Source organism: Dermacentor silvarum, chromosome 3 (genome assembly GCF_013339745.2).
Source record: "Dermacentor silvarum isolate Dsil-2018 chromosome 3, BIME_Dsil_1.4, whole genome shotgun sequence".
NCBI lineage: Eukaryota > Metazoa > Arthropoda > Arachnida > Ixodida > Ixodidae > Dermacentor > Dermacentor silvarum.
This window is the reverse complement of record NC_051156.1, coordinates 12,548,030-12,572,963: the sequence shown is the minus strand read 5'-3', so window position 1 is coordinate 12,572,963 and position 24,934 is coordinate 12,548,030. Positions and strand designations below refer to the sequence as shown.

Genomic DNA, 24,934 nt, shown 5'->3' with positions numbered 1-24,934 from the left:
ATGTTGCCATTGTTGTTTGTATTAATAATTCTTGTCATCATGGCATAGGACGTCCCATTTAGTTTCTAACTATGGGACCTCCTTCTGTATATACTTATCATGTAATTATCCCCGTTTTTGTATTGAATAAACTGATTCTGACCATTATATGGCCGGTACCGCTGGTCTGCATCTTGCGAAAAACCCATGCATCACTAGCTATGGCGCATGTCGCCGCGATAGGTGATCAATACAGCGCGCACAAAACAAAGATAAATAATACTATGCATTATTTTTTGTATGTTTCTTGTCTTGCGTGTGCTGCTTTAATAAAAGATGAACCATCACCAAACAGTCCGAATATACACGTATTCAGGTGCGAGAATGCGTGGGACCGAGAAAGTCCAAACGTGTCCTCGATACTCTTATGCCAGAAAATACGATTATTTTGGCCAGATAAATAGCTTGCACGAAATCTCGTACTTATTGCTACAAAAGTGAGAAATTGCTGAAGGAATTGGCGCTCTTCTTCCACTATATAGTTCGGGTGACGCATTGTGTCAGGCAGCAGCGTCGGCCCAGGAGACGCCCGGCGTGTCCCCTGTATCGCGGCTAGTAGCAAGAAGATTGCTATCACTGGTGTGTTCACGCCCTGAAAGCGTAATATAATGTTTAGCTGCCTGAAAAAAAAAATGTGCTAGGTCAGCTTTTAAATATAATTTGCCAGCACGAGGGGCTGTCTTCATGGCCATTTACAGGGGGGGACTCCAGTGGGGGACTCCAGATTAACTTTGACCACCTGGGGTTCTTTAACGTGCATCCAATGAACGGTACACGGGCGTTTCTGCACTTTGCCGCCATTTAAATGCGGCCGGCGCGGCCGGGATTCGATCCCGCGCCCTCGAGCTTAGCAGCTCAACGTCAGAGCAGCTACGCCACCATGGTGGGTAGTAACAGAAGAGGATGCGGACTGGAACTGCGAAATCTAACGCAAGGTGCCGTGTATATACCGTGGTGACTGTATATCTCGTTTGATAATGGCGTATGCACTCTCCTTGATTTACAAATGAGCATGTCGCTTCAGCTTACCGTTACTATTACTGTCTCGGCAGCCTGTTAGCCCTCTTGAGTACTAGCTAAATAAGAACTAGGCGAGGTGCCCTCCAGTGATGTCGCCGACTACCTACCACGCGCAGGGCTCCGAAGTTACTGCAATATTAGCCGTTTCTTGTATGTTTGATTTCTGCGCCACCAGGTGGCAGCACCATACAGGCCGCTCACGTTTACAGTTCCGGCAAAACGCCCCAACGCCCGATTAGCCCGCGTTTACCCGATTACCGGACAAGCTAAACCTCTCTATTGTGTCAAGGCAATGAGGCCAACCGTCCGTGCTCTCTTCGCAGATGACACCATAATAGACCACGCCGGTGGCTCTCATGAAGATGTCTAAATCTTGCAGGTCGACAATCGCGTTCCGTATCTCCCTGGCTGCATCCAACTCGTCGACATCCATCAGATACTGTACTCTCGATGGCAGCAGAGGGTGGGAAATCACCGATTCAAGTGCCTCGGCACCACTCTTGTCAAACCAGCGGTCAGCAACAAATTGCGCGGCCCGTTCCAGGAAGGTGGCATTGCGCATGAGAATTTTCTTGATGAACGCCCAGTTCTTGACCGCAACGAACAGCTGGGTAGTGTCCACCGTCAAGATAGTGAAATTCTTCTCGAGCGACTTGCAGAATGTGAAAAAAAAAAAAAAACGCGTTCGCGGGAGTCATGCTTTTCTGATTGTAGGCTAGCGTGTGGGTCATCGAGCTTGTTCGGACAATGTCCACAAGAGCTATTGCGCCACGTCTGCTCTCGCACCAGCTCTCCACGGCTCATGAGGCTGGTGTTTCGGGAGAGTCCATCGAGGAGCACAGAGTTGATGTCTCGTCCGACGTGAACGTCAAACTGACTGCCTTTAGCAACATCGTGCTTCGAAGGTACATCGCCAGGAGTTCGGCTGAAATATGGTCAATGCCGCCTGGTGTCTTTATCGTCAAATCCGTTAAGTGATCAAGTGTGCTCAAATGTCGGTAGCATCGGGCCGCTAACGGTACTTCGTCGCTGAAGACCCCACCTTTGGTTCGCAGGATGATCTGTTCCCCATGACATTGCGGTGATATCTCGCCAAAATCCTTCTCGTGCGTGCAAATAGTGTACATGCGGATTCGGTTTGCTGTGCCTGTTTCGAGGGCGATCTGGAATAATTCCCCGGGGTAGCGTTGATGTGGCTTTATCACGAGCACCTGTTTGAGGGACCCGTTTGCAGCGAGCGCCTCGAAAAAGGCACGGTGGTCGTCTTTGGTGAAATACAACAGGTTGAGCGTAAGCTTTTGCAGAGAGTTTACTTTTCGCAGTATGTGCACGTAAGGTTTAATGCGCCAGCATGGCAGGCATCCCTGCGAGCGATCAGCTGCCTCCTACGATTGGGAGACCGCACCGTACCTGAACGTAAAAATTGGTTTGCAGGAGATGAGCTCTAGATGCCGCACTGTTTGCTTAACGGTGAGTGACGTCGCCAAAGTCCACGCATCGTGCGTGTGTATGCGAAAGCTGACCAACTCCAAGTATGCAAGCGCCGCTGCATTCTGCACTGCTTTTGCGATCTCGCCCACGGTCAAAGTCTGCCCCTCGTCCGAACCCACCAGGCGCAGCCACGGGAGCACGTTGTTTCCGCTAAAGAGCCTCGATAGCAGGGTTGCGTCCGATGGTCTCACGCAACGAACGTCCAGGGAGAGGTGGCCGATATTTGCACTCTCCGTCAACGCTTCTAATAGGGGAGACGAGTCTAGGGACACGGCAATAAGCTGTTCGACTTCAAGTACCTGGAGGTTTGCGTTACACGCGACCACGGCAGCCAGACCAACCATGTTTCCGGTCTCATCGTCGGCGTACAGCTTGCGCATGGCGAGCTCCTCAAGGTGCTGCAAGTTCCGACATTCAGCCATCAGCTTATGATGATAGCCGGTGGGAAGTTTTGCTCTTAGGTTCAAGGTCCTCTAGTGTCGTGACATGCTCAGGGCGTCGCAGAAAATGACAAAGCAAACGAAACGCTCGAATACCCCCCATCCTTTTACTTGGATCGATGTCACGCACGTGTGGTATGCGAGCAGCCAGTGAAGTATCGCACGTTCGATGCGTGGTGTGTAGTCCCGTTCGTCCACTCTGTATTCGAAAAAGAAAACTTCAAGCTCTCCCGGAGCGTCCCGTTCTCTCATCTGCACATTGATGGCTTCCAAGGCATATTTCCATCCGTTCAACTGTGCCAAAACTTCGCAAACATGACGACTTCTGTCGCAGCATGGCGCCATGAAGTCGGCTCCTTTCTTGATCAGGATCGATTTGAGCTGTGGGACACAGCATCGCCATGAACTTTGCGTGCTTCCATAGTTCCAAGTCTTTCGGAGCCATCACCTGCGGCTAGCGACAATGGCACATTTAATGATCGACAGCAGCTGTGACGGGAGCTATTGTCTAAAAAGTTTTCTCAATGATCGAAAGCATGTAGACGAAGTAGTCGCACTTTACGCAGAAAAAAAGTGTTGAGCTACTGACTCACAAATTCGGTTTCGTGAATGTTTTTTTTTTTTTTTTTTTCTTTCCGTCATCAGTCAGCTATACCGACGCCGAAAACCGCGTATAAGGCCTCATTTCCGCGAACGTGACAAAATATTTACATCATCATTTAATCCGGCAATTTCAAACCGGTCTTAAAGTTCAGCCGGTGCTTAGTCATTAAAGGTATTTTCGTTGGATCACAATAATTGGAGTTATTGGTCACGTGGTATGACAAACCGCGGGCGCACCTTGGTCGGCCCGGTGCAGTGGTCTTAATCCACGCCATGACTGTGTCGACGAAAGCTGGGCCGGTATTTCGTAGCGATGCCTTATGCCTTATTCTATATTAGTCTTATCATCCACCGCTCATGGCCGGCTGATCTCATTGATAACGTGAGCGGACCGTCGCTCTGACCACTGACCAAGCGCGAAAAGGCATTAGTATCGGAAAGGCATTGCTACAAAATACCGGCCCTGGGCTTGCACCGCCACTTCCGCGTTTCTTTGCATTCGACATGGAATAAGTTTGGGACGGTGTGGTGCGCAGGTGCTGCAAAGAACTGACTGTAAAATACTGTAAATTCGGTGGTTTGCTTGGCACGATATCTCATGAGCCGAGATCCGCTAATAAATTTTACAGGTGGATAGTATAAGATATGCAAAAAACGAATACTGCGACGACCACCACCGACCAGTTTCATGACGACCAGTTACATGCTGGTAATTGTAGTCATCCGGCCGCTCCAGCCGCCCGGAGTGCCTGGGCGTCCTGTTTCCGAACGATTTTTGGCAATCTTTATGGTTCGTGTGGAGCCATAGTGCGATGGGAGGATTTACCTGCTGCGTTCCTGGGTGCCACAACAACAGCACAAAGGACAAAGGCTTCGGATTCTATGTTTACCCTAAAGAGCGAAAACTTCGAGAGGTGTGGATCCAGCGGATTAATAGGTGGTACTGTTAAAACGATCGAGACCGGTGACTGCTTCGAACATGAACGGTTTATTGAAGAAGTGAAGTGGCGCGCGCTTGCGCCAAGGAGGCGTTCTCTTGCTCTTCGTCTTCGAGTATTTTGATGATGATATTTTACAAGCTCCCGCCCGCCCAACTGGCTCAGAGATAGGCTTTGGCGGGCTATTTGAAACACTCTTCAAGAGGGTAGATGTTGTTCACGGATCTTCTGAGAAACTCTTTGTTGCCTGTCCGAAGTAAGCAAGCTCTTGTTACTCCGTCGCGTCCAGGGTAAGTTTTTTCAATTCGGCCCATTTTCCAAAATGTCCTTGGACCCCGGTCTTCGATTAAAACCACATCGCCTTGGGACAATGGTTTCGCTTGTTGTGTCTTGGCTTTGACAATAGCTCCTATTTCCGTGAGATATTCGTGATGCCATCTTTTCCACCAAGCTTTCACTAGTTTGCATCTACTTCGCCATGCTTCTTCAATGTCTCCGTTGTATAGTCTTGTTTGTCCGTCTTGAAGCTGTTGGCGACCGCCTATGATGTCTGCAGGAGTTATTGGCATGGGCTCATTAGGTTCACCATACACGTAAGTTAACGGTCGATTGTTGAGCGCTCCTTCAACTTCTGCTACAATTGTGCGTAGCTCCTCCACTGAAGTTGTTTTTCTTGAGATTATTTTTCGCATCGATGTCTTTAGGCTCCGTATGAGGCGTTCGTAGAATCCTCCCCACCACGGGGCGCACTCGGCTATTGTTTTCCATTGTATTTGGCGTATACTGCAGTAATCCTTCACCAGTTCGTGCCCAACATTGTCAAGCTTTCCGTTAATTTCCTTCTCGGCCTTTGTAAAGGTCTTGGCGTTGTCCGAGTAGATTATGACAGGTATACCACGTCGTGCGGTGAATCGCCGGAAAGCTTGTAAAAAACTGGACGTCGACATGTCGTTGGTCATCTCCAAGTGTACTCCTCTCGTTACCGCGCAGGTGAAAATTACTACGTATTGTTTCACAATCTCGTCTTTGCTTTTCGCGTAAAGTGTTCCGGTGAAGTCAACTCCTGTGACTTGAAATGGCCCCGATTCGTTGACTCTGTCCGCAGGGAGTGGAGGCGTAGTTTGAGTGGCTGGTCTTGTATTATGCCTCTTGCATACTATGCATTTGTTTAAAACTCTTTTTACAGCTTGGCGACCTTGCAATATCCAAACTTAGCCCGTAGTTGCGCTAGCGTGGCTTGAACTCCGCCGTGCAATATTATTTTATGAACGTGACGTATCAGTAGTTCCGTGAAATACTCGTCCTTTGGAAGTACGATGACGTGCCGGTTTGATTCTTGGCTGTAGTGCAAGCGTCCTTTCTGTCTTATGAGTCCTTTGTCGTCATAGTATACTTCTTGTCCATTTATATTAAAGGGTTTAGTGCTTGACTTAGCACCGCCACTTGTCTTCCTGAGTAGTACTTGTGTTTGTCGTATCCAATAGGTCTCTGCAGTTATAATCTCTTTTCCTGTTAACGGCCCCTTGTGATGTTCTTTTCTTGCGTTGTTTATGAATCTGAATATCCATGCCGTTACTCTTAGAAGTCGTCCGTATGATGAATAATTTTTTATTTCCAAGATTGGTTCATTCTCTGTTGATGCTGTGCCGGTTTGACATTGATCTTCGTGTTGATCGTCCATCTGTATATTCATGGGCATCACGCTTGCTCTTTCCGGCTCCACGGAGGTAACCCATTCGGGTCCATGCCACCACATTTTGGAGTTCATTAACGTCTTTGCGCTGATACCCCGTGTGAGTAGATCTGCCGGATTGTCTTCACCTTGAATGAACGACCAGCTCGTTTGCAGTGTCTTCTCTCTTATTTCTGCGACTCTGTTGGTAACAAATGGATCCCTTTTGCTTGTTCCTTTGATCCAATGAAGTACAATCATTGAGTCGGTCCAGCAGGCAGCTTCTTGAATTCTTTCGGTGAAGTGACTTTTGATGTAGTCGCTTAGTCTTGATGCTATCACCGCTGCCATTAGCTCAAGTCTTGCTAAACTTAGCTCTTTGATTGGAGCTACACGGCTTTTCGCTGTCAGTAGCCTTGACTCTTTTGTTCCATCTTTGTACACTAGTACCAAGTATGCTGCAGCTCCATATGCTGTTGGACTCGCGTCTGCAAACACATGCAGCTTGTATGCGTGTACTGCTTGATCCTTACTTGCGTAGCATCGCTGAATTTCTAGAGCTCGCAGCTCCTCCGCTTCGGACATCAGGTCCCTCCACTTGTCGCATTCTTCTTTAGGGAGTGGATCATCCCAAGTGACGTCCGTTTTCCACAGTCGTTGAAAGCCTATTTTTGCGCGTATCGTAAAAGGTGACAGCAGACCAAGCGGATCAAATATTCTTGCTGCTGCTTGCAATACTGTCCTCTTGGTTAAGCACGTGGTTGCTGGTAAGGGCGCCCATTTGTCCACAGGGAAGGATATCACGTCTTCTGAGTGCTTCCATATCATGCCAAGAAGCATTGTGTATCCTTTCGATCGAATCTCTATGTGAGCGTAGTCCTTCTCGTTTTCATCTATTATTTTGTTTAATCTCTCATCATTCGATGTCCATTTTCTCAGGTTCATCGCCGCCTCTTTGAACACTTGTTTTGCCTCTTTGTACAGCTTGACAGCTCCGTCAAACGTTGCTGCTCCTGTGATTACATCATCCACGTAAATCGCTTTCTGCAGTTTTTCTGTTGTATCCGGAAATCGCTCAGCCACTTCTTTCAAATGGTGCTTGATTGTAGCTGCCAGAAGAAACGTGCTCGGTGTTGTACCAAAAGTAACTCTAGTCATGCGCCAGGTTTGTACTTCATTCAGCAGCCTACCGTCTGCGTCGTGCTTCCACCACAGAAATCTCATGGCATCTCTGTCCTCTTCATGGATTGAAATTTGTAGGAATGCCTTCTCCACGTCTCCTACTAGGGCCACCTTTTCATTTCGAAAGTTGATTAACAGCGAAAGCATGTCTTCGTTTAAATTTGGTCCTGCCTCCAGATTGTCGTTTAATGACATACCTTGCTGCGTGTGTGAAGAGGCGTCGAATACTACACGAACTTTAGTCGTCGCTCGGTCCTCTCGAATAACCGCATGATGTGGCATATAGTAACACAACGTAGTCAGTGGTTCTTCGGATTCCTGAACCTCTTCCGCGACTCCCGAGGTCATATATTCTGAGATAGCTTGATCGTAGCGACACAGCATTTCTTCGTTTTTCTTTAACCTTTTCGTCAGTTGGAGGAGTCTTTTCAGTGCATTGTCTTTGTTGATTTCCAAGTTGACGTTTTCTGTCCAGGGCAAGCTGACTTGATAACGACCGTTTAGTCGTACTATCTTATTTTCGAATTCTTCTACAATTTCTGCTTCTGTAGTAGTGCAACTATGTTGTTTGATTCCCATTGATTCCAAGCTCCAAAACCTCTGTAGCTCTTGCTGTAGTTTTGTTTCCGCAGCTTCAACCTTCAGAACCATGACTGCTTGATTTTGGGCTTGAGTTAATTGTGTTTTAGTTTGCTCCGATGGGCCTTGCAGTACCCAACCCAGTATTGTCTCGACAGCCATCAATCTGCTTTCGATTTTTTGTGTTCTGCCAGTGACGAACTCCCAGTAATAATCTGAGCCGATGAGCAACCCTATAGCATCTGTTGCCGTAGTCGCGGTTTTGTCATCTGCCACTTGTAGCTTTAGTTGATTCATTTTCTCGTTGAGTTTGTGATTTGGAGCAGGTAGACAACTGTGTGAGATGACGTCGACTTGTAGAGCTTCGATCATCGTGACTGACTTGTTTTCTCGCGTCGCTATAGTTACCTGCACCACATTCATTTGTTTGAATTTTTCGTCTCCTCCGAACAAACCAATTGTCAGCCTTTCCTTTCGTATTATCTTCGCACCTATTTCTTTTGCTAATCCAGCTTCAATAAATGTCCGCTGGCTTCCGCTGTCCAATAACAATCGGCAATGTCGGCCAACCTTTTCGCCATCTATCCAAGCTACAGCTGTCTGCAAAAGCACAAAGTTTTGCTTTAGATTCTCTGTTGCATGTAGAGTAGACGTCTTCGCTTCCGCTTGCTTTGTTGTGACCTGATCTGCCTTTTCTTGCCTCACCGTTCTACACACTGATATAGCATGTCGTCCATTGCATTGCTTGCATATGACTCTTGCTCTACAAATACGTGCGGTGTGTTTTGGCCGGGTGCATCTGAAACATGCTCTATTCTCAGGTTAGAATGGCCTTTTTTTCCGTCATAGGAATGTTCCTACGACAGTCCTCAGTTGCGTGGTTGTTCTGCTTGCAGAACAGGCAGCTTCTATTTTCCGAGCTGTAAAAGCTGGAAGTTGTTCTAAGCTGTCTGCTGTTATTCCTTGTCTTCTCAGTTATTCTCTCCTGTTCACGCTGTGTTTCTTCCCGAAACGATATTTGCTCTCGCAGAAATGACATAAGCCTGTTCAGCTTTTCCTCGCATTCTTTTCCTGTTGTGCTGATTTGTGCGCTAGCTTCAATGTTTGAGCTGTTTCTCATTGCTTCTTTTGACTTGAACTGCAGGGATAACTCCGGTGGAATTGCTCTTTCCAACGCTGTTAATAACATTGGCGCGAAACTCTCGGTCTCTACCTTCAATGATTTGAGTGCCAATGTGTTGACCTGCACTCTGTTCACTAGCTTGCGTAGTCCATCAGTTTCTTGCGCCGATTTTACTTTCTCTAGGCTCAATAGCTCGGTCATGTGCAGTTCCACTGATTGTTCACGATTTCCGAACGTTGTTTGCAGAATTTTTATCGCTTCATCATAATTTTCTTCTGCAGAGTACTGAAGCCCTTCTATCGCAGACGCTGCCTTTCCGGTTAGACGATGCTAATAAATAATTGAACTTTTGTCCCTTGCTCATGTTAGGTCTGAGGTGAACTGCTGACTCGTATTGAGCCCAGAAGCGGTTCCACTCCAAAGCTCTTCCACCAAACTTTGTCATTTCTAGCTTAGGTAGTTTTACTAGTTCCTTTGCGTCTTGTTCGGTACTTGATGCGGCCTGCCTTGTTTCGTTATTTAAATCCACCTGTGCAGGCTCTCTCATTCTGAACTCTATGGTAGACAAAATCTTCGTTATTTTCATGTCATACTCTATTATTCTCTCGAATTCAGCTTCAGGCAGTGTATTCAGTTAAAAATTTCTCCATTTGTTCGTTGGCGCTCTTGAGGCTTTCGCTTATTCCCTTAATCTGCGCGTGCGTTGAGATCAACTCTTCTCTATTAGCGCCTTCATTAATTTGTTGTTCTGCTGAGTTGATGAGCTGCGTTATCTGGGAGCGAAGCGCTTTCCTCTTCTTCGTTATTACTTCTTTGCTCATTGCTAGGCGGTAAAATGACCTCTTACTTGTCAGTCAGCCGTTCCGGTGCTTTTGGTTTTCACTTCGGTCTCGTCGCTCTATCCAGGTTGATTCGCTGCTCCACCGCCGTTTTCTTCTCTGCTGCTTCTTTGCAGGTTCACCTACTTCTGGGCGGGGAGGTAGTATCCTGGTCACGGCACCATTGTTAAAACGATCGAGACCGGTGACTGCTTCGAACATGAACAGTTTATTAAAGAAGTGAAGTGGCGCTCTTGCGCCAAGGAGGCGTTCTCTTGCTCTTCGTCTTCGAGTATCTTGATGATGATATTTTACACGAGTACTTCGGTTCCCCGACCAATGGGTTCAAGAATACATATGTGATTTTCATTAGAATCTCGCGCGGGTCCGCTGTCACGCCAGATGTTTGCACACACAACGTGCGATAACTTCAGCCTCATTACCCACTGTGCCTCTTTCAGATCGGCTAAAATGATTTGGTCGGCGTAAGCTACTCGCTTTCCTTCCACAAAACAGCGCAAATCGGCATCACACTGCACAAAAATCATCAAACTACAGTGTACTGTACATCAAACACAGCGGTTTTGGCGACGCGGGGACAACCGTATAACCGCCATGTTGCACAGTGTAGCCAGACGATGATGATGATGATGATTTATTGGCATCCCCTTTAAAACGGGGCGGCGACAAATAGTCACCTAGCCTGCTTGATTTAATCAGGTATACTATACATGTTCTTTATCTTGCATTTTTGTATACCTATCATTATTTTTCTTTTTCAAAAATTTACCTTGTACCGCTGCCTATGATTTTAAGAGATCAGGTCGCATCCATCTTTTCCCTACTTTTTTTCCACCAGTACTCTAATACCAATACTCTACTACCGCGGCCAGTTTTAGCAGCGCCCCCTGCAGTTCATTTGAGTTGCGAATAGGTACCGTGCGCTAACCAATTGCGTCACTGGGGATTAGTTTTAACATGTCATCCAATAAAACATTCAGTAATTGTGCATAGTTATAGAATGGTGGGTACAATGAGTCACACACAGAAAAACAGAAGAGGCACTGTTCCGATTTAAAAGGTTGGTAAGGCTAAGCACCTCACCAAAAAGGGGGTACCAGTCCGGTTGAACATCAAGTCCATCATAAACATGCTTTAGGTGCACAGTCATCTGGATGAAATTTACTCTTGTGGGTACAACCGGTTCGGCGTTGCGGTCCATCATTCGCGTCTTCCACAGACTGTGCATTCCCATGAGAAAGAACACGTCGAAAGGTACACTGTCATCAGGGGTATACTGTATGGGGGTTGATTTCAAAGTCTTTCTTTAGAGTCCGTTGGAGGATGTCCCAAAATAGAATGGCATCTTTGCAGCCAACAAAACAGTGTTCAATTGCCTCTGGCACATCACAAAGACGACAATTAACAGAAGTCACAAATGTACCCTTTTTCTGCAGCCATGTTTTTACCGGTAAAGTTTCACTATGAAGTTTGTAAAAGAATGTTTTGCAGCATGGGGATATATAGATTTTACGAACTCGCTTTAGTACATCGTGACCTGGCCATTCAATGTATAGTGATCGGTAAAATGGAGGCGGAAAAAGCATGGACAGCAAATTTTTGTATAACCTTTTACGTGACACGGAGTACAAGTATACAGTGGAAAACCGAACTGTCAGGAAACGAACCGCCAAATAAACCTCCTGCATGAACCCCAACAAGCATAAAGGCGAAGAAAATTTGAAGAAACAACTAAATCAGGTAAAGCATCAACAAGTGTGACTTGCATGAATGGCCGAATTATAGGATGCGAAGTATCGCGGAAAAAGAAGAAACGAGACACTATTTGCCGCACGTAAAGATGCACTAAGCCGAGCCCACCCTCACTAACTGGTCTAAAAATATTGTCTCGCCTCATGGGCTCCAAAGTTGAGGACCAAATGAAAGTTGCAAAATTTCGGTGAAAGTGTTGGATGTAGAGCCTGGGACAGTGAATAACTTGCAAAACGCAGTAAATTTTAGTTGCTAAATACTTATTGCAGGCTTCAGCCCTTCCGAAAATAGAAAGTCGGTATGGAACGAATGTCTGAGCGTAACTTTGCAAGGCTGAAATCCGTTCTTTCCAATAGTGCGCGCCTAATTTATACGCGTCTAGCGGCACGCCAAGATACGTTGGCGGAACATGAGTCCACTTAATGCCTGCAAACTGTTCTGGCTTATAACACCAGGAGCCGAACCATAAGCCTAAGCTTTTCGAGGAGTTCATTTGTGCTCCTGATACGCTGCCAAATTTCTCTATTGTAGCTACAACCTTTTGAACACTAGGCTTATCTGTGCAGAAAAACGCTAGATCATCTGCGTAAGCTAACACTTTAACCTCATTACCCAGTATGTTGAAGCCATGGATGGAACTTGACTGAATTACGCTTAAGCACAGTGGTTCCAGATAAAGGGCGAAGAGTAGTGGGGACATTGGGCATCCTTGTTTTACCGAAGAGCAGATAGCAACGGGTTTGGAGAGATGGCCATTAATAACTAAACGAGTAGAACAATGCTTGTAGCAAAGCCGAACGCCTTTAAGCACAATGGAGCCAACATTGATTGGCGTGTTCCAGAAAATAAAATAAATAGGAATGTCTGACTCGATCAAAAGCTTTAGCAAGGTCTACTTGAAGCAGTGCAAGCTGCTCAGTGCACCGTAACAGTACTCAAGAAGTGTACGGGCGATATGTATGTTGGTCTGAATTATCGACCTCTAATTCCGCACGTCTGATGGAAACCAATGAGAATCGACATCACAAATTGTAGTCTATTACATAAATTTTTGATAATAGATAATTTTTTTTGATATTAGATAAATTTTTAGATAAAGTTTTGCAAAGATTTTATAATCAACGTTTGACAACGTAATTGGTCTGTAGCTTTCAACAGAACGCAATTTTTCCTTATCTGAGCTTTTTGGGATTAAAACTGTGTGGTTTTTGCAAAAATATTCTGGAAGGGCGTCCACCTCTAAACTTGTAATAAATATATTCAATAATATGGAACTGATCATCCCTTTGAACGCTTTGTAGAATTCGCTTGAAAGTCCATCAGGGCCGGGGGTTTTCGATAAAGGCAGCTGATCAATAGCTAGCTCAATTCCTTGAATGGTAACAGTACCACTGATGAATGCACACTCCTCATTCTGTAAAGGTTTTACTAGAGACACAAAACTCTCTAATACTTTCGCATCATGATCTTCGGGAGGTGCGCTAAACAAAGCATTGTAGTAACTTTCAAATTGTGAAATTATGCCATTCGTATTTCTTACAAGACTACCTTTGGAGTAGATTTCCGAAATTACTTTTGAAATACCATGACGTCACTCATCAAGTAAAGCTTGACGTGTTGGCTGTTCAGAGTGCAAAGCACGGCTGTTTCGAGATTGAACTCGCGCACCTCGGTAACGCAGTGCGTCATACTTTTGTAACTCACATTTAATATTTTCCATATGTTCTATGTAAGTGCCTGGCATTTCGCATTCCATTTCGGAAATGCTATTTAGGCTCTTCAGAGGCATTTTTTCTTCATTCTTTCTATAAAATGATTTCACCGACCCAAATTTATATAGCCACTGAGCGAACCTCTGGCTTGAAGAGTTCCCAAGCAGCAAATAATGGCAAGTGTGTACAAAAACAAGTTTTTAGGGCCATACGCACACGATTGATAAATTCCTGATCATTAAGGAGCTCAGAGTCACGTTTCCGGAGTGCCCACTGTGGTCGGAAATTGGTTACCGATTTCTCACCAATTTTTGCGATAACCATACAATGATCAGAGAACGAAACTGGGATAGTACTACAAGACAGTCCTCGGAAGAAGAGTGATGAAGAGACATAAATTCGATCAAGGCGGGCGTAAGAGTGACCTTGAATTCGTGTATAAGAGCAAGAACCCTGTCCCGACGCTCCTATGTCTATGCGCCCTGCATTCTCTATCACGTTAGACAAAACTTCACCACTCCTGTCTCGCTGAATGTTAATCCCACTTCGATCACTCGGATCACATACGCAATTCAAATCTCCCATTAACACAATGCAGCGTTCACAGTCCAGTAGATTAGACACAGTATCAAATAAAAGAATTCGTTTGGCAGCGTTATTAAATGTGCAGAGGTTAACTATTCGCCATGGCACACCCTGCAACAGAAAATCGCAGTGTGTGTATCGACCTTCAGCGTCCACATGGTAACTAAATGCTGAACAAAGAGGCTCTTCATCAGAAACAGGAAGCAGCCCGCGGATAATCCAAGGGCGTGTGAAACGCAGACATTAGACAGTTTTAGTATAGCGTACGCAACTAATAGCGTACGCTATAGTACAGCGTACGCTAAGCAGCGCACGTTTATTACAGGTTCAGTTGTGCTGCGAGATCTTCCGATCTCAGAGGCCATATGCCATCGTTGCGCCTATTTCTCGACTTCACCGATAGGCGGCACTGACATATCTCGAAGGTATCTCGAAGGTACATATCTCGAAGTGCGTGGAATCTGGAAAGGAGTAATGGTGCCAGCGCTAACATTCGCAAATGCCATTATATGCTTAAAATCGGATATATTGGCGGGTTTGGAAGTTAACCAAAGATCAGTAGGCCGGTTGGCTTTGGGAGCACACGGTAATACGACAAATGAGGCAGTGCATGGAGACATGGGTTGGGCCTCTTTTGAAGTCAGAGAAGCACAAAGCAAAATTAGTTTTGAAGAAAGGCTCAGGAACATGGATGAAAATAAATGGGCGGCTAAAGTGCACAAGTATCTCTACATGAAAAGCGTGGACACAGAATGGAGGAAGAGGTCAAGGAAGTTGGCAACCAAGTACAGGATAATCGAAACTGTAAATAGACAACCAGGGGTCATCAGAAAGAAAGTGAGAGAAATAGAGACCGTGAATTGGATGCAAAGAATGGAAACGAAAAGGACAATGGAGATTTACAAGAATGAGAAGAAAGAAATTAGAAGAGAAAATCTGTACGATAACACAAAGGGCAGTGCCTTGCTATTTGAGGCTCGAGCCAGTTGCCTAAGGACGAAAACATATCGGAACAAATATTCGGAATTAGATGAGACATGTGTATGCTGCAGTAAAGATCCAGAGACCACTCAGCACATCCTAATGGAATGCGACGGGATCCACCCAGCGAGAACCGTAGGTAACGTGCAACTCCCAGAAGCGCTTGGGTTTAAAGTGGAAGGAAACATAAACAGATCAGCCGTAGAGATCAGCAAGAGACGATTAGAGTACTGGTGGAAAAAAAAGTAGGGAAAAGATGGATGCGACCTGATCTCTTAAAATCATAGGCAGCGGTACAAGGTAAATTTTTGAAAAAGAAAAATAATGATAGGTATACAAAAATGCAAGATGAAGAACATGTATAGTATACCTGATTAAATCAAGCAGGCTAGGTGACTATTTGTCGCCGCCCCGTTTCAAAGGGAATGCCAATAAATCATCATCATCATCGGTATCTCGGCACTGACATATCTCGAAGGCACTGACATTTCAGCGCAGCAGGAGCAGCGTGCCAAAGAGATAAGTTTTGTTATTTTATATTTCACTTTTTGGTTTTTTTAGGAGGGTTAGCTTAGCCAAGCAATCTTTATAAATTATTTTAAAGCTTTCTCACTTTCTTGGTCTTCTCGCTTAGATAAAAGTAGGTAAAGCATTTTTTTTCCCACATCTACGCCTTGTTAGTACGAGATGATGGTTGGTATTAGGGGGAACCCACGCGTGCGTTGTTCTGAGTGCGAGCGTTCCTACGCGCTGGAAGAAACGCGGTTTAAGTCAGCACGCGAAGCGAATGGTGCAGATTTTATCTGTAGGATGTGTGTGCTAAGGTCGCGGCTAGACCGCCTAGAGCAAGCCAAGGATAGGTTAGCTAAGCGGGTTGGAAAGCTAGAAAAGGAACTTGAAATCGAGCAGAAGCAGAGGAAGGAGGCAGAAGAAAAGCTAGCTAACGCAGAAATCCAGCTGAGCGCCACCATTCTGCAAAGCAATGATGAACGCATCGAGGCGAGCACCGCGAACGGAGCTGGCTCCGATGCGAGTGCAGAGACAGACGAACCCGCCAAGCCGGGAAGCAGTGGCGGAAACGTCAGTGATAATCACGAAGGGGATACCACTGACGCGGCCGGGGAAGAAAACAAAGCCAAGGGCAAAGATAAGAAAGGAGGGGAGGGCATTGTGACTTCGGGGGCAGCTTTCGGCGGTGAGGGGGAAGGAGAGCGTCGAGTTGTCTTTGTTGGGGATTCCACCATGCGTAAAGTAGAACCGGCGATAGCAGAGAGGGTAGGGGCAGACGAACGAGTCCAGGTTAGCGCGCTTCCCGGAAAGCCGATTAGAGAGGTGATAGCGAAGGCCAAGGAACGCATGTGGGGCACAATGGAGGAGAGACACCTAGTGGTGATAATGGGTGGAGTGATTGACGTACTGAACGGACGAGGAGCAGGAATCACAAAGCAAATAGCTAAAGGGGTCACCGACCTGCGGAATGTTTCAAAAGAAGTACAAATCGCGGTGTGCACGGTGCCAGAGGTTGAAAGGCAGGGTTATAAAATTGAAAGGGCAGTTCTTGCAGTAAACAGGGAAATTTGGACTCTAGCTAAAGCAATGAATTTTACGGTCATTGACATCAACCGAGAAGTGCACCGAGCAGGCCGCGAAGGCGCTTTTGTGCGTGACGGGATACATTTTAGTGAAAGTGTAGCAACACCGGTCGGAAGTCGATTCGCGGCACGAGCTGTAGCTTTTTTAGGCGGGCCCCAGGCAATCAGGAAGCAGGATTGAGTATTGAACATAGCGAAACACCAGTAAAGGGCAGAATTAGGCGACCAGGAGTCAGGAAGAGACGCAGAAAGGATAAGAATAGAGAAGGTAAAATTTGCTACATTAACATGCAGGGTGGTCGTAAGCAGGAAAAATGGCTGGAAATGCAAACGCAACTGAATGATGAAGCGATTAGCGTGTACGCCTTGACCGAAACGCATCTACGAGATTTGGAGCAGCCGCCTGTTATTGACAACTTTGTATGGAAAGGGTGCAACAGAATGACCGGGTCAAGGAAAGGCGGAGGCGTAGGCGAACTAATTAGGCGAGGTCTAAAGTGGCGAAGGGTAAACGAGACATGTAAAGAGCATTTATGGATTAGTGGTACATGGCAAGGTAAAAAGACGTGGCTGGGAGTAGCTTACCTATGGACAGGTAGTGATAGCAGAGAAAAAATAAGGAATTGGTCGATTGCATTAGAAGCGATATTAATGAGTTTAGTAACTCGGGCCAGGTGATATTAGTGGGAGATATGAACGCGCACATGGACGATTTAGACGGATATACTGATTACAACGGCTCTCTAGTGCTGGATTTGTGTGATGAACAGAACCTTATAGTAGTTAACAGGGAAAATAAGTGTCATGAACAGGTAACGTGGCAATGCGGAAACAGGCAGTCATGTATCGACTACGCATTAGTCTCAGAAATGGTCTACGAACAACTGGAACAAATGATAATAGACGAAAATGGAAAAAATAGCCTGGGAAGCGATCATAGACGTTTAGCATTAAAGTTTGAGAGAGATACCAGCGCAGAACATGAACCAATAGCCTCAGAGTTTTTAAAAATGAATGACGAGCAAATAACAGAGATCGCAAACAACATAGAGAAGAAAATTGAGGCTTTTGCTACAGCAGTCTGGGAATATAAGGAACTGGTGGAGGTTATGCAGCATGAAATAAGGCGGACACGGCAATACAATTGTTGGATTGGAAAGAGGAAACCACGTAAGTGGTGCAACAAGGAAATTAAACAAGCTATAGAAGAGCGTAAAGAGGCATCTAGGGTTCATCTAGAAGCCAAAAATTTGGGATTACAAGAAGAAGAGGTGCTCCTTAGATGGAATACATACAGAGAAAAGAAAAGGGTTGCGAGTGAGCTCGTGCAAGAGAAAATTAAATGCGCAAGTGAACGTTGGGTGCATAACATTCACAAAAGAGACAAAGGCGCCCCAAAAAGATTCTGGAACCATATAAAAGCACTCGGAGCTCCAACTAGAAACTCGCAAACGGCTATAAGGGATGAAGACCGTAACATCTATGAAGGCGATGATGCGCTGCGGTACATCACAGACGTTATCAGGCATAACTTCGGTACGAGAAAAAGTGTAGTTCAGACAACAGATCCAGCAACAACAGAGAGGCTTCAGAGATCAAAATTCAGCATAGAAAGCTTCTATTGGAAAAAGGCAGCAGAAAATGTCCCTAACAACACGGCAGCAGGACCCGATGAAATCCCAATACAGCTAATCAAAAACCTCGGTCCAAAAAGCAAGGCACTGCTGGCTAATGCCATAGAGCAAGTGATTAGAACAAAGAATATTCCCGTTGGATGGCGTGAAAGCAAGATGAATCTCATCTACAAAGGCAAAGGAGATAAGGATAAGACGAGCTCGTACAGGCCAGTTACAGTAACGTCGGTGATATATAGAATGGCAATGCAAGCCATGAAATTAGAACTGGCGAAGTGGGTGGAGGAAAACGGTGTATTGGGGGAACTACAGAATGCGTTCAGGCCAGGCAGACGCTTAGAAGACAATATGTTTGTACTAACTCAGTGCATAGAGATTTCAGTAGCTCAGAAAAGACCTTTATGGGTAGCAGTTCTATATATTAAAGGAGCTTATGACAACGTAGACAGGGAATTGTTGTGGGATATTCTTCAATACGAAGGCAAAGATGACAATTTCGTGGAGCTGCTGAGGGAGATATATCGAGACAACCAAGTACAAGTGGCATGGGAAGGCCGAAAGGGAAATGAAATGGTGGGAATTCACCAAGGATTGAAGCAAGGATGCCCTCTGTCACCATTGTTGTTCACGCTTTACGTCAAGGGCATAGAAAGACGACTGGAAAACAGCGAATTAGGTTTTGATTTATCCTACATGCGTAATGGACAAATGGTGCAACAGAAGGTCCCTGGATTGATGTACGCAGACGACATTGTGCTACTAGCGGACAATAAAAAAGATTTACAGATACTTGCGAATATCTGTGGGAACGCAGCGACAATCTAGGCCTTAAGTTTAGCACAGAGAAATCAGGGATTATGATCTTTAATGAACACACGAGTAACTTCGTGGTGTCAATTCAACAGCAAGTAATACCCATAGTGAAGCAATATAAGTACCTCGGCGTACACATAAACCAAGGAAAGAATTACTGAAGCAACCACCAAGATAATCTGAAAATAAAGGGGAAGCGGAATGCAGCATTAATGAAACACAGAGCACTGTGGGGCCACAATAAGTATGAGGTGGTGCGTGGAATCTGGAAAGGAGTAATGGTGCCAGCGCTAACATTCGCAAATGCCATTATATGCTTAAAATCGGATATATTGGCGGGTTTGGAAGTTAACCAAAGATCAGTAGGCCGGTTGGCTTTTGGAGCACACGGTAATACGACAAATGAGGCAGTGCATGGAGACATGGGTTGGGCCTCTTTTGAAGTCAGAGAAGCACAAAGCAAAATTAGTTTTGAAGAAAGGCTTAGGAACATGGATGAAAATAAATGGGCGGCTAAAGTGCACAAGTATCTCTACATGAAAAGCGTGGACACAGAATGGAGGAAGAGGTCAAGGAAGTTGGCAACCAAGTACAGGATAATCGAAACTGTAAATAGACAACCAGGGGTCATCAGAAAGAAAGTGAGAGAAATAGAGACCGTGAATTGGATGCAAAGAATGGAAACGAAAAGGACAATGGAGATTTACAAGAATGAGAAGAAAGAAATTAGAAGGGAAAATCTGTACGATAACACACAGGGCAGTGCCTTGCTATTTGAGGCTCGAGCCGCTTGCCTAAGGACGAAAACATATCGAAACAAATATTCGGAACTAGATGAGACATGTGTATGCTGCAGTAAAGATCCAGAGACCACTCAGCACATCCTAATGGAATGCGACGGGATCCACCCAGCGAGAACCGTAGGTAACGTGCAACTCCCAGAAGCGCTTGGGTTTAAAGTGGAAGGAAACATAAACAGATCAGCCGTAGAGATCAGCAAGAGACGATTAGAGTACTGATGGAAAAAAAGCAGGGAAAAGATGGATACAACCTGATCTCTTAAAATCATAGGCAGCGGTACAAGCTAAATTTTTGAAAAAGGTATACAAAAATGCTAGATAAAGAATATGTGTAGTATACCTGATTAAATCAAGCAGGCTAGGTGACTATTTGTCGCCACCCCGTTTCAAAGGGGATGCCAATAAATCATCATCATCGGTTCAGAAACCACTCAGCACATCCTGATGGAATGCGACAGGATCCACCCAGCGAGAACCGTAGGTAACGTGCAACTCCCAGAAGCGCTTGGTTTCAAAGTGGAAGGAAACATAAACAGATCATCCGTAGAGATCAGCAAGAGACGATTGGAGTACTGGTGGAAAAAAAGCAGGGAAAAGATGGATACGACGACCTGATCTCTTAAAATCATCGGCAGCGGCACAAGGTAAATTTTTTGAAAAATAAAAATAATAATTAGGTATACAAAAATGCTAGATAAAGAACATGTATAGTATACCTGATTAAATCAAGCAGGCTAGGTGACAATTTTTCGCCGCCCCGTTTCAAAGGGGATGCCAATAAATCATCATCATCATCATCATCATCGGTTGCCCTCGTTAGGCTTCGTGTGATTTGAAATGAGAAGCGATCTCGAAAACTCCGCAAGGTTATCCATAATACACTGTCGTCGAAGCGGCCTGAGACTAAGCGAAAGCCGTTTACGCAGTCATTTGCTACGAACGAAGCGAATTCTACAAAAGCCACGCCAAATTCAATTCGAAGCGGGCAGCAGGGACCACCGCCATGTTTTACGTAAACTACGCAACCCCGCAAAGACGGTAACGCTAAATCTGGTAAATAGCGCGTTCTGCGCATGCGCAGTGACGACCCACTATTTTATAGCGTACGCAATGGTATAGCGTATGCTAAACTAAAACTGTCTAATATACTCAGACAGAAAAGGTCGCAAGGCCCTTTCTCTTTCGTCATCACTCTCAATCTTCGTCTCCTGCGCGGCGACGAAGATAAAAGCCGGTGAAGCTGTGCCTGTTTCTGTAAAGACCTAAGGCCCCGTACATTCAAAGTTACGAAGAAAAGTTGCTGTGTCAGCGCCATGGTGACTAACTACTATACGGACCTAATGATCTATGTGGTCGGTCCTTGAGGGCAACGGTGAGGCTACCTCTAAACCCCCACCAGGCCTCCTGGACCGTGATCGTCGGCACTTTCCTAAGTGTTCCACTGGGGATTGACGCTTGCAGGTAACCTAAATGAGTTCATATCGCGTACCAAAGAAAGAATAAATCAGTGGTCCGCATGCTGGCCTTATTTCACAATTGGCGTTGGTAAAAAAAATTGTTCCCCAGGTGAGGCTCTAACTCACAACCCCGGCATGGCTCTCAAGCACTGTCGTATAAGTACCGTGCGCTAACCAATTGCGCCACTGGGGACTTTTCTTTATTTCTGAACCTTCTTTTATTCACACACAGACACAAATACACATATAAAAGTACGCTGGCCTACTTGGGCCACCGTAGCAAGCTAAAATTCTTTGAACTTCACCAATTCATCAAGAACATCCAACCAATTAGGCGGTTCTGCCTGTACACGAAATATTTCACGTATGAAAACAATACTTTCAACAAAATTTTCTCGGGTTGACTGCTGGTTGACATCAGCATGCGTTACCGCCATCCGTGTCTTCCATAGACTATGGAGTATGGAGGCCTAAGAGCATTATCATATCGTATGGGAACTCTTGATCGCTGTCTACCTTCAGGAAGCGTATACCCTGCGGTGTTATCGGCAGTTCCTTTTTAAGCGTTCTTTGCAAGACGTCCCAGTAAAATACGGCATCCCAGCACTCAATAAATGCGTGCTCAATGGTCTCCGGTTTCTTGCAAAGTACACAGTTTGTCGTCCAGGGCACAGTATTCCTCTGTCGGGAAATATCCTGTGTGGACATTGTGTATATGTATATAACTATCTGCGTGATCTGTGTGCATATGTATGCATCTCATACTTGTTATTAGATGTACTATAATTCACTTTTTTTTCCTTCGGCTGTACATTGAGTGCAACTGCAATTTTTATATAATGTGCACCTCATTGTGTACGTTATTGTACGAGTAAATGCTGTATGAACTGAACGGGGCAGGGGCCTTGTCAGGCTGTTTCAGCCTTTAGTCTCTGTCTCCGCAGGAAATTCCCTGAAATAAAGTGATTTTGATTTCATTTGATTTGATTTGATTTGCCGTTTCTTGGTGTCGTCGACGTGGTGCGCATGGCTGACTACCAACGTGCAGACTCTGAACTGCTTCCAGTCATCCGATATCTCGAGGGAGCTGACGTTGTTGTCCCACGCCCACTTTCACGTGGATTGCCATCGTACTGCCTGCGGAACGATGTCCTGTACAAGAAAAATTTCGAGAACAGCCAAGAAACGTTCCTTCTCGTCGTTCCGACGGCGCTGCGCGAGGAAGTTTTACAGGCGTGTCACGACGATCCCTGTGCCAGCCACTTAGGCTTCGCGAGGACATTAGCGCGCATACGGCAGAAATACTATTGACCACACCTATTTTCGTCGGTTCAGCGCTATGTGCGAACGTGCCGTGACTGTCAGAGGCGTAAAGTCCCACCCGTCAAGCCTGCCGGCCTCCTTCAGCCTTTGGATCCGCCTCCGGCGCCGTTCCAGCAAGTGGGAATGGACCTTCTTGGTCCGTTCCCCACGTCTTCCTTGCAAAACAAGTGGATAATTGTGGCAACCGATTATTTAACTCGCTATGCGGAGACAAAGGCTGTGCCGCGGGGAACTGCTGCTGAAGTCGCCAGCTTCTTCGTCCACAACATCGTGCTTCGTCACGGTGCACCCGCTGTGCCCATTACTGATCGCGGTGCAGCGTTTACAGCGGAGTTGTTGCAACAAGTCGTCACGCTGACGCATACTGACCGCCGAAGGACCACAGCCTATCATCCCCAGACTAACGGCTTAACAGAGCGCCTGAACAGAACATTGGCCGACATGCTATCCATGTACATTGATGTGGAACACAAGACATGGGATGAAATTTTGTCATACGTGACGTTTGCTTACAATGCCGCTGTGCAGGAGACCACCGAGTTTACACGATTCGAGCTCGTTTACGGACGTCGCGTTACAACCCCCTTAGACGCCATGCTCCCGGTAGACCACGGAACCACAAGGAATGACACCACTGAAGAGTTCGTCGAGAAAGCAGAGGAAGCTCGCCAGCTTGCTCGGAATCGCATCCGCACCCAGCAGAATACCGACGCCTGCCGTTACAACCGGACCCGACGGAACGTCCAGTACTCACCAGGCGACCGCGTGTGGGTGTGGACACCTATCCGACACCGTGGGCTCTCGGAGAAATTGTTGCGCCGCTATTTCGGCCCCTACGAAGTTGTACGACACCTCAGTGATGTGAACTATGAGGTGGTGCCTCAAAGCTCTGATCCTAGTTCGAACCGACGCCGTCCCCGTGCTGAAGTCGTCCACGTAGTACGGATGAAGCCGTACTACGCACGCGAGGGATAAGCAACCCTCACAAACCGCTTCAGCACTGTGTACATTCCTGTATGTTTTTTTTTTCTTTCCATGTTGGAACTCTTGCCCGTATTGCTCGCCCCATGCCCTTGAAGCGACCGGGTCGGTCGCTTTTGAGAGGGGAGCAATGACGCGAAATAAGTTGGCACGTAGTGACACTGGCCCCTTGAGGCGAGAGCGACGAAGTTCGTGGTTGCGCGCGCGCTCTCCGAGCCATTATTAAAGGCTGACGTGTTTTTTGCCTATCTGTTGCTGGTGAACTATTCTAGTTGTACTAGCTGGGTGACAATATGACGATTCAAGCTTACAACCATTGATCCTATCATTACTTATTAGAGATGGCAGAATGGCTCTCTAAGTAAATTGCAAAGAGCAAAGGGGACAATGGGCAACCTTGCCTTACTAATGATCTACTATCAGTTGGTTTCTTATTCACGTTACTGTACACCATTTTTAAACCATCGAGTATCACAGTGCCTATGTTTGCATGTTCAAGAATGCTGAAAAGAGCTTCATGCGACACACGGTCAAATGCTTTTGCTGAGTCGAGCTGCAACATAGCTACTCGATCGGCAAAAATGTCACAACACTCGAGAATACTACAGGCTACATGCCATTTGTACAGATAGGGCGTCCTTTTATGCCACATGTCTGGTGTGGTCCAACAAGAAGTTTGATGACACTCTGCAGTGGCTTTGCCAACACTTTTATGCAAACTGTGTAGTCCGTGTTTGTGAGCATTATTGGACGATACGCCCCCACAGATAGCAGCTTAGTACGGTCGTCAGATTTCGGAATCAGCACTACGTGAGCGGCGCGGAAAGAAAGCGTCATTTCTTTCGTTTCGAACGCCTCTGTGATTACTGCATGCAAAATGGGTGCCAAATCATCGGCGTAAGCTTTGTAGAACGCGGCACCGAGGCGGTCTGGCCCAGGCGTTTTCCCCAACGTTAGTTCGGTGATCGCATGTTTGATTTCATCTACGCTAATGGGTTGCTCCAAAAGCGCTCGAGTCTCTTCATCTAACCTTGGCATTAAATCAAGGATCTCCGGCTCTAGCGGAGAGCTCCCGCTTCTTTTTTCACCTATTAGGTTCTGATAGTGCTCGACAAATGCTCGTTCAATTTCGTTAATGTCACTGGTAATATTGTTTTGATACCTAATCTCTCGGATTTCATTTTGTGTTGCATATCTCCTTTCGTCGCACAATGCGCGCTTATTGGGAGTTTCCCCCATCCAGAGCTTTTCAGCTCGCGCCCTTACTACTGCTGATCGATACTTTTCAACGTCGAGAGCCTAGAGCTGACCCTTAACTTCACGGATTTCTTTACAGAATTTCCCGGGATTCGCTGTTTCCATGCTGATCACAAAATCA

The 24,934-nt window shown here is 46.0% G+C and overlaps 1 non-coding gene across 1 annotated transcript; it reads right to left on the bottom strand.

The window, feature by feature from the left end:
* Positions 1–21,353: 21,353 nt before the first annotated feature.
* Positions 21,354–21,445, bottom strand: Trnai-uau (transfer RNA isoleucine (anticodon UAU)). The gene is given in 2 exon segments: positions 21,354–21,389; positions 21,408–21,445. It is a non-coding gene; the product is annotated as a tRNA-Ile (tRNA).
* Between the last annotated feature and the right edge of the window lie 3,489 nt (positions 21,446–24,934).